This window comes from Tachyglossus aculeatus, chromosome 4 (genome assembly GCF_015852505.1).
Source record: "Tachyglossus aculeatus isolate mTacAcu1 chromosome 4, mTacAcu1.pri, whole genome shotgun sequence".
Classification (NCBI taxonomy): domain Eukaryota; kingdom Metazoa; phylum Chordata; class Mammalia; order Monotremata; family Tachyglossidae; genus Tachyglossus; species Tachyglossus aculeatus.
The window spans coordinates 111380743-111389658 of record NC_052069.1 but is presented as its reverse complement, the minus strand read 5'-3'; positions in this window follow the sequence as shown (position 1 = coordinate 111389658).

Genomic DNA, 8916 nt, shown 5'->3' with positions numbered 1-8916 from the left:
CATGTAGCGGTGAGGACTCGAATCCTAACCCAGACCGTCCTAGGGGGCTCCCTCCCCGCCCGGTTCCTCTTGTGTGACTGCACCCGTGGTTCACCTCCTACTCCTCCCTCCCTCCTTCCCTTCTGTCCTTCTGTGGTCCGGAGCGTCATTTCTTTCCATTGGCAGCTGTGGCTGTTGGACTACTCGGTCTGCCTCCCTCTCGCCCCCCTCCCAGTTTCTCAGTTGGGACGGGCCATCTCAGGGACAGCCTCAAGGCCCCAGCGATCGGGTTAAGGGTTGGAGTTCCTCAGTCACCCAGTCGATCGGTGATACTTACCGAGCGCTTACTATCTGCACAGCACTGGACTGGCATCTGGGAGAGCCCCCTCTGGCCGCTAACACGACTCCCGACCGCCAGTGTCCGGCAGATGCTCCTGGGCCGGTCCTCTGCTCATCCTGGGGTTGGGGACCCGTCCTCCCAGGTGTCATCGACCATCCTATCCGATCCCCGGAAGGAAGCCACGTCACAATTGTGCTTCCTTTTCTCCCCGCAGCCCCACACCAGGAGGTATGGGCAGCAGCCATCGTTGTCCCCTGGCATTTCCCCTCCTGAGGTGGACACTGGCTTCTTGGGATTTCCCATCCACCGCACAATCCCCTCCCTTCCTCCTCCTGTCCCCCGCTGCTGCTCGATTTCTGTTCGAGGGCAGAGCAGCGTTGCCTTGATTCTGCCCTCACCGCCGAAGAAACACTATGACTGCAGGGGAGGCGTGGGCCAGCCAGGATGTGGGAAGCATATGGGGCAGGGGTGACAAGATGTCTTAGGTTTCCAGGAAGTGGGCTCTCAGGTGAGACTGGGGTCGGATCCCGGCCCTGGGCCTCCGCGCAAACGTTTCTCCTCTCACCTGAAGGTCGGCTCTGCCACCCTTTTCCTCCCACTGCTATGGGCCTGGGGTGTGGGGATCCAGTGCTGCTGTAGCATCCACCTGAGCCTCTCCATTATCCCCCACCGGTCGCTGGGAGAGGGTGGGCCGCCGTGTACCCCGGGGCGCCGGTTGGAAGTGTCTCAGGAGCTGAAACATCTCGGACCGAGCGGCAAACTGCCCCAGATGGCTGTAGCCCACAGGGTGGCCCTGGTTATAAAGCCCTAGAAACGCAGTTCTGAAGCAGGGAACGCCAGATTCATTCATTTGTATTTATTTAGTGCTTACCGTGTGCAGAGCACCGTACTAAGCACTTGGGAGAGTACAGTACAACAATAAACAGACATATTCCCCGCCCACAATGAGCTTACAGTCTGGGGGGGTGGGGGTGGGGGGGTGAGGATAATAATAATAATGATGGCATTTGTTAAGCGCTTACTATGTGCAAAGCACTGTGCAGGGGAGGATACAAGGTGATCAGGTTGTCCCATGTGGGGCTCATAGTCTTAATCCCCATTTTCCAGATGAGGTAACCGAGGCACAGAGAAGTTAAGTGACTTGCCCAAAGTCAAACAGCTGACAGTTGGCCGAGCCGTGATGTAACTTGAAACCAGGTGGAACAAATCTAGTCCCCCCTCAGTGGCCTTGTGCCTAGTGGTGCTGGGAGTGACGTACGTTAATCAGTTGTATTTAATGAGTGCTTATTAAGTGCAGAACGCTGTACTGAGCCCCTGGGAGAGTACAATATAACAAAGCTGGTGGACTTGTTCCCAGCTCACAAGGTGCTTGCAGTCTAGAGGAGAAGATGGATTTAAATTATGCATTTGCACATAAGTGCTGTGGGACTGAAGAGGGGGGCGCATAGCGAGTGCTTAAAGGGTACAAACCCAAGTGCAACAGTGATGCAGAAGGGAGAGGGAGTAGGGGAAATAAGGGCTTAGTCAGGGAAGGCCTTTTGGAAGAGGTGTGATTTTAAGGAGTAACATCATTTTGCAGTCAGCAGTTGAGCACTGAAAATAACAGATGTCTACCTGGGGCCACCCGATCTGAGGCTGGCTATCAAAGGGTTAAGCGGTGACTGACCACTGCCACCAAAATAGCCCAAGGATAATAATAATGATGATGATGGCATTTGTTAAGTGCTTACTATGTGCGAAGCACTGTTCTAAGCGCTGGGGGGATACAAGGTGATTAGGTTGTCCCACGTGGGACTCACAGTCTTCATCTCCATTTTACAGATGAGGTAACTGAGGCACAGAGAAGTTAAGTGGCTTGCCCAAGGTCACACAGCAGACAAGTGACTGCTCTTGAGACCCACGGACACAGTGAGGGATAGGCCTCGGTCTCTGGGTTTTTTTTTAATGGTATCTGTTGAGCGTTTATTATGTTGCGGGCACCATACTAAGCGCTGGGATAGTTCTAGGCTGATCCGGTTGGACACAGTCCCCGTCCCACATCGGGCTCACAGTCTAACTTGGAGGGAGGAGGATTTAATCCCCATTCTACAGACGAGGGAACTGAGGCACAGAGAAGTTAAGTGGCCGCCCGAGGTCACCCAGCAGATGTGTCAGAGCCGGGAGGAGCCCCCAGGTCCTCCGACGCTCAGGTCCGTGCTCTTTCCATTAGGCCACACTGCTTCTCAGCTGAAGCTCTGTTGGAGCTGTTCCAGCAGAAGATGGTCCATGGCTGGGCAGTTTGGGGATGGCCACCATGACGAGGGCATGAGGAATGGAAATAACACACCAGCAGTCTCCTCCTCCCCTGCACTGAACCAAACCTGAGAGCCCCATCTCGGTGACCTTTCTGTGGCCGGTTTTGTTGGCTACTCACCCCAACAGGTCAGTACTGGACGAGGACCCTTCCCTCTCTCAAAGAAGCAGGCCCCAACTGAGCTAGAGGGATGATCCCCTCTTCCCCCACCCCTGCCTGGAGTGGGACTCTTCCAAACTGAACCCATTCATTCCTTCAGTCGTATTTATTGAGCACTTACTGTGTGCAGAGCACTGTACTAAGCACTTGGGAAAGGACAATGCAACAATAAACAGTGACATTCCCTACCCACAGCGAGCTCACCCATTCACTTGGTCAGGGGCAGGAGGGAGCCGGGGTTCCCAGATCCGATGGGCTGGTTTGTCCAGTTGTTTCCCGCTCTCCACCTCCTCAGCCCTGGGGCGAAATCCAAACAGTCAAACAGTGGTATTCACTGGGTGCTTAATCAATCAATCAATCATGTTTACGGAGCGCTTACTGTGTACCGAGCACTGTTCCAAGCGCTTGGGAGAGTACGATATAACTGTAGATATGTTTTCTGATCACAACAGACTGTCTAGACGTACAAGTACACAATACTGTGGGGCTGACGGGGGTGAATAAAGGGAGCAAAACCAAGTGCAAGGATGATGCGGAAGGGAGTGGGAGAAGAAGAAATGAGGGCTTAGTCAGGGAAGGCCTCTTGGAGGAGATGGGCCTTCAGTAAGGCTTTGAAGGTGGAGAGAGGAATTGTCCATCTAGACCCTCACCTTGTTATGGGCAGGGTATATGTTTCCTAATTTATTGTGTTGTACTCTTCCAAGTGCTTAGTACAGTGCTCTGCTCATAGCAAGTGCTCAATAAATGCCATTTATTGATATGAAGAGGGAGGGTGTTTCAGGCTAGGGGCAGGGTTTGGGCAAAAAGTCAATAGCGAGGTAGATGAGATTGAAGTACAGTGAGTAGATTGGTAGTAGATTGGTATTAGAGGAGCCAACCGTCTGGGCTGGCTTGTGGTAGAACAGGTAAGGTAGGAGGGGGCAAGGTGATTGAGTGCTTTAAAGCTGATGGGAAGGAGTTTCTGTTTGACGCAGAGGTGGATGGGCAACCCACTGGAGTTCTTGAGGAGTGGGACCACACGGACTGAACGTTTTTGTAGAAAAACGATCCGAGCCCCAGAGTCAAGTATGGACTGGGGTGGGGAGAGATGGGAGGCAGGGAAGTCAGTGAGGAGGCTGATTCAGTAATCAAGATGGGATAGGAAAAGGGCTTGGATTAACACGGTAGCAGTATAGATGGAGAGGAGAGGGTGGATGTTATCCGTGTTTAGTTTACTGCGTGCAGAGTGCTCTACTAAGCACTTGAGAGAATGCGGTACAGTACGGTCGGTAGGCATGATCCCTGCCTTCGGGGGCTTTCCGGTCCAGTGGGACTTCATCCGTCCTAGTGGAAAACATCGACATCCATCACCACGCACTGACCTGAGACCCGGGCAGTAGGGAGGTTGATGAGGTCCGTGGGCGTCTGGGGCCGGGGGAGGTGAGTATACGGCTTGGTTGACACCCTTCGTAAGACACCCTTTTGTGAGGGGAGACTTTTCCCCACACCTCTCAGTCCTATGATCGCAAACGCATTGAGGGGCAAGTCTAGTGGTTTAGACCCAGCTCTGAGACAGGACAGCGGGACGATCCCAGCTGAACTGCCGTTCCTCCCAGTACGTCTGCAGGGGGACTATTGACTCTTCGCCCACCTCCAAGATCACAGCGGCCCCAGGCACCCCTTTGTACAACCCAAATACCTCTAATAATGGACCCTAAAAAAGTCTGAAAGTGTCGCTTGACTCCAGTCCTGGAGGACTTTTGGGAAACCACCCTCAGCACCAAGTGCTGCTTTCCAAGACCTGGGCCTCCATGGCGGGGCGAGGCAAGGTTTTTCATCATCAGTCAATCGTATTGAGCCCTTATTGTGTGCAGAGCACTGTACTAAGCGCTTGGAATAACAGACACATTCCCTGCCCATGGTGAGTTTTGTCTAGAAAAAGACCCGTGCCCTTCGGGTCCGCCTGGGTTTGAAGGAGCCAGAACAGTCGGCAGTAGCATCCTGGGGGGCTCTGTCTGTAGAGTGAGATAAGAGGGTGGCTCTTGAGAGAACAGCATTTCTGTATGCCTAAACGCTGGTCTTAGACATCTCCAAAGAGCTTGATGCCAGGCCAGCTCGGGTATGTGTGTGTTGGGGACGGGAGGTGGGGTCTGCCCTGGTGAGGCTGCTGCTTCTTCCTTAGCTGCCGTGACTGAGAATCACGCGTACGGTGCCTCCCTCCTTGAAGCAGCACAGTGAGCCTGGCAGATGCCAAGCCACCTGTTCCACAGGGCAGAGCGCTGGACACAGTTCTTGGCCAAGGGCAGGCCTGGCCTGTACTCTGGGAAATGTGGGGTCCCCAGAGGTGAGGGGCGCAGTGCTTGCGTCCCCACTGGGGTGGAGCTCCTCCAAAAGGCGACACCCTGCCTGTCCCGTCCTGTGTGTCCTTTGTCTCAGCTGAAGGGTGGGGCGGTGTTTCATCTTGGGTACTAGAAACCCGATAGCAAGAAAAGGGGGTTGATTCGCGTGTTTGGAAAACTTCTCTTTTTGTGTATGCAGTGAATAAAAGACCATTCTACCTCCCGAGAGCACCGTGGTGATTTCTCCTTTTTTCCCCTGAAAACAGTGCCGCCCCAGAGGCCGGGTTTCCAGGTTTGGGCGAGGTGGGGCAGGAGCAGGCAGGCGTAGCCATGCAGCCGGGGCTCGGTCCGAAAGGGGACCCCCGTCTCTAATGGACAGGCAGTTAGCCCCCTGCCCCAGCCCTCTCTCTTCCTGAGGCACTTTGGTTCCCCGTCTCCAAACCGGGGTCCCTCTGGGGGAGGCGGCGGCTAGGAAGTTGGCTGATGTCAAAACGTACAGGGATGGAAACAAGATTTTCGACTGACCCTATTACAACCCAGCCCACACCCTTCGCTCCTCTAATGCCAAACTACTCAGAGCCCTATGATCTCATCTACTTCACCCCCGACCTCTCGCCCACATCCTGCCCCTGGCCTGGAACCCCGTCCCTCTTTATATCGGACAAACCATTTCCCCACTTTCAAAGCCTCAGTGAAGGCACATCTCCTCCAAGAGGACTTCCCTGACTAAACCCTCTTTTCCTCTTCTCCCACTCCCTTCTGAGTCTTCCTGATTTACTCCCTTTATTCACCTTTCCCTCAGCACTTATGTACCCCTCCATAATTTATTTATATTAAGGATTGACCCTCTGGGCTGTATGCTCATTTTGGACAGGGAACGTATCTACACACCCTGTTACATTGTTAATGTTGTACTCTCCCAAGTAAGTACTCTGCACAGAGTAAGTGCTCAGTAAATACCATTGATTGACTGAGTGATACAGATGGTGGTCTCTGGGCTTTGTGGCGGACAGCTGGGGAGGGCAGAGTTTTCCCCCATCCTACTGCAGACGTGTTGAGCCTGTAGTGGTGCTGAGAAGAAGATTGGGGCAGAGGGACTGAGGGATTCGACAAAAAGGGGATGGAAAGGGGCCTTTCCTCACCTACAGGACTTCCGTCACACAAAGTTGGCCCGCCCTGGTTGCAGATTAAAGCCGTGGGAGCGACACTGGTTGTGGCCATTTGTTTCCGATTGATTTCTGTCGGATTCTTAGACGTCCAGGGTCACGTGCAGGTTGAACAATAAAAGTGGGAGCTTCTGGAATGAACACGGTCCCTTTCTGCCTTTGTAAACTCCTCTGGGCCCTTGGGGCGAACACTCAGCTTGTATTCTGGACACTTGGTGGTGGTGGTGGTCTGCCGGTAGGGGATTTGGGGGAGATGGGGGTCCAGGGTGTTGAGAGAACTACAAAGGGGTGTTTACCAGCAGCGCAAATAGGACTGGGACAGGGCCTCTCAAACCGCAGGTTCACGGGAAAGTGCCGAACCGGTCAGGGACACCAGAGGACCGACCGGAGAATGAAGTTTCAATCAATCATTCAATCACTAGAGTTTAGGAAACACCTACGTATGCAGAGCATTATATTAAGCACTTAGAAGCAGGAGCTGTGAACTGAGAAGCAGAGAAGCGTGAGAAGCAGCGTGGCGTAGCACGGGCCTGGAGTTAAAAGGTCATGGATTCTAACCTCGGCTCTGCCACTTATCTGCTGTCTGACTTTGGGCAAACCACTTCTCTTCTCTGTGCCTCAGTTACCCCATCTATAAAATGGGGCTTGAGACTGTGAGCCCACGTGGGACCGGGGCTGTGTCCAACCCAGTTTGCTTGTATTCACCTCAGCACTTAGTACTGTGCCTGGCACATAGTAAGCACTTAACAGATACTATAATTTTTATTATTACTATTAGAGAAGCCGCATGGCCTAGAGGAAAGAGCATGGGCCCGGGAGCCAGAGGTCCTGGGTTCTAATCCTGACTCCGCTCTGCCATTTTTCTGTTGCGTGATCCTGGGCAAATCACTTAACTTCTCCGGGTCTCAGTTACCTCAGCTATAAAATGAGGATTAAGACTGTCAGTCCCATGTAGGACATGGGCCGTGTCCACCCTGATTATCTCGTACCTACCCCAGTGCTTCGTATAGTGGCTGTCACGTAGTAAGTGCGTAAAAATTCCAGTGAGGAGAAAAAAAAACCCAGAACTGTTGGCTCTATGAACCATGTGAATCGGCCTCTTCCAGCTCCCCCCTTCCTTCTAAACTCTTCTCTAAGATGGGCTGAGATGGAGAGAGAAACAGGTGCTTTTAGATGGAGGGCTGGGAGAAGGAGGCCACCCTTGGTCTCTGGCACACAGCATCCCGTGAAGACCAGATTCACCAGGCAGATGGTGGCAAAGAACAGGAAGGGGACCTCAAAGCCAAAGTCATCATGTGGGGCAATCAGGAGAGCCTCCACAGAGCCAGAAAAACTCTGGAAGAAACTGCAGATTCTCCCAGGTGACTAGCACTGCCTTGGCAGGAAGGAGCAGGGTGGGATTGTCAGCGGGAAGAGCGGGATTATTCTGAAGTCAGCTTTTTGGAGTTATCTGGAGGCTAGCTCACCAACTGGAGGCCAAGGTCTTGGGCAGCCAGTCAAAGGTTTGGCCCACAACTGACTGCAGGTGGCTAGTCTGGGTGAGGGCTTCTCTGAGTTTGCCCTGAAAGACCAGGCCAACTTTTTCATCAATTAAAACTGAAACCTTCAGGCATTCTCCCTCCGCATTTCCCTGGTCCTCTCCAGTCCCTCCCTCCCTCCCTCCTCCTCTTCTCTTCTCCCATCCTTCCCAGGAATATCTCAAGAGAGCTCGCAACTTCCCTCAAAATCTACCCCCTCCACCCGCACCTCTGAACCCATCCCTTCGCATTTTATCAAAACACTTGCCCCCTCCTTGCTCCCTTCCCTGACCGGCATCTTCAGCTGCTCGCTTTCCAATGGCTTCTTCCCCACTGCTTTCGAACATGTCTGTGAATCATTTATCCTATGCCAGTCTTTACCGGGCCTGTGGTCACGTGCCCAGTTGTGCACAACCTTGCCTGAACTGCTTCCTGTCCTGTTTTGTAGACCCTTTTGACTGAGTCATTTAAACTCTCCTCCCTTTGTGGGCACTGAGACAGCTGGATGGGGTTTGCCCACCAGGGAAAATCCTGGTCTTTTCCTTCTCCATCCCAGCTCTACCGTTCCCTGGCCGCAGCCCCTCACCCCTCACTCCCGCCTCTCCGCCACCCCCTTGACCAGGCCCAGCTCCGCCGCCACCCCCGTTGTATCTTTTTATTTAAAGAAGCAGCGTGGCCTAGTGGAAAGAGCACAGGCCTGGGAATCGGGACCCAGGTTCTAATCCTGGCTCTGTCACTCAGCTGCTGTTTGACTTTGGGCAAGCCATTTAACTTCTCTGTGCCCCACCTCCCTCCTCTGCAAAAGGGGGTTTCAAAACCTACTGAGATAAGAAGCCCCATGTGGGACCTGATTTTCTTTAATCTACCCCAGGGCTCAGTACAGTGCTTGACACTTAGTAAGTGATTAATAAATACCACAATTACTATTATTATTTTTGCAAAAGGATCAGTTTGGCTGAAGCGTCCGCTGTGCGGAGCTCCAGCTCTCCGAGGGATCCAGCTGGGGCAGGGGCAGGGGCAGCTGGAGGGAAGGAGTTGGACTGGGCAGAAAGGACAAAGCCACTGACCCGGGGCCGGGGCGGCATGATCCACCTCCTGCTGCCGCCTCGGGCCTGTCAGTAACTTGACAGGTGGACAGACAGAC